This window comes from Theropithecus gelada, chromosome 20 (genome assembly GCF_003255815.1).
Source record: "Theropithecus gelada isolate Dixy chromosome 20, Tgel_1.0, whole genome shotgun sequence".
In the NCBI taxonomy this organism is placed as follows: domain Eukaryota; kingdom Metazoa; phylum Chordata; class Mammalia; order Primates; family Cercopithecidae; genus Theropithecus; species Theropithecus gelada.
Window position 1 is genome coordinate 69,878,832 of NC_037688.1, and position 1,592 is coordinate 69,880,423.

General features: G+C 36.1%; 1 non-coding gene across 1 annotated transcript; it reads left to right on the forward strand.

Moving 5' to 3' along the window:
* Positions 1-286: 286 nt before the first annotated feature.
* LOC112614877 lies at positions 287-412 on the forward strand. Its single transcript, XR_003117181.1, has one exon. It is a non-coding gene; the product is annotated as a small nucleolar RNA SNORA27 (small nucleolar RNA).
* The last annotated feature ends 1,180 nt before the right edge of the window (positions 413-1,592 follow it).

Sequence of the window (1,592 nt, forward strand, 5' to 3'; positions counted from 1 at the left end):
GCCTGGGAGACAGAGCGAGACCCTGTCTCAAAAAAATAAAAAAGATTCCCCATTGAGACATATGAAAAACTAACACACAGTTTATCTGGGTTACTATCATCTTTGTTAGCCCATAAGCTATGCAGGTATATAAGATGTATCTCAATTCTATAATTACATCATTGGGGGAAAATGTAAACATTTTTCATGGTACATGAATTGAAAGTGATTTTCAAAGTAGTTTTGTCAGGGAAAACATTACTTCTGGTTTACTTCATATATTTTACTGTGTATTAAAATCTGGTAGAACCCCCTATTCACTTTGCCAATTGGACTTATGTCTTTATTGATCATTCAAGTGGGCAAAGGAAATATGCTTCCAAAACTCAGGCAAACTGGGTGTTTGTCTTGTATCCTGTCAGAGGAAGCAAATTGAAGTAGGAAAAAAAAACCCTGATAGAAAATTTTTAACTCTAAATGTGGAATACTATTGAATTAACTGAGAAAATATATATATATAATCAGCTAAAGGAAATACTTTGCTATGAATGATTAATGTTTCATAGCAAAGTTACAGGAATCATAAATCTAAATCTAATGCATTTAAGAATTAACCTTACTTTACCTCTAATAAGCTTTGTGGTCTGCAGCTTATTATTATTTTTGTTTTGTTATTTGTTATTATTAGCTATTTTGTTATTAGTTGACATATAATAATGATATATATTTGTGGGGTATAGTGTGATGTTTCAATATATATATATGCATTGTGTAAAAATTAAATCAGGATATTTACCATGTCAGTCACCTCATACATTTATCATTTCTTTGTGGTAAGTACATTCAAAATTCTCTCTTCTAGCTATTTCAAAATATATAATACAATATTGTTGGCCAGGTGCAGTGGCTCATGCCTGTAATCCCAGCACTTTGGGAGGCCAAGCCGGGCAGACCACCTGACGTCAGGAGTTCGAGACCAGCCTGGCCAACTGGTGAAACCCCAGCTCTACATTTTTAGTATTGTATTTTTAACAAAACTTAGCTGGGTGTGGTGGTATGCACCTGTAATCCCAACTCAGGGAGGCTGAGGCAGGAGAATCACTGGAATTCGGGAGACAGAGGTTGTAGTGAGCCAAGATCATGCCACTGCACTCCAGCATGGGCAACAGAGCGAGACTCCATCTCAAGAAACAACAACAACAGTGACACAAAATATATTGTTAATGATAGTCACCCTATTGTGCAGTAGAACACAAGAACTTATTCCTCCTACTTAACTGTAACTTTGTACCTGTTGGTACCTATCTCCTCCTCTCCACTAACCTCTGCAGCCTCTGGTAACCACTATTCTACTCTCTACTTCTGTGAGATCAACTTCTTTAGATTCCACATAGGAGGGAGATTATGTGGTATTTGTCTTTCTGTGCCTGGCTTATTTCATTTAACATAATGTCCTCCAGGTTCATCCAGGTTGCTGCAAATGACAGAATTTCCTCCTTTTTAATGGTTGAATAGTACTCCATTGTGTATATATATATATTATTTATCCATTCATCTGTTAATGGACACTTAGGCTGATTTCATACCTTGCCTATTGTGAATAGTGCTGCAAT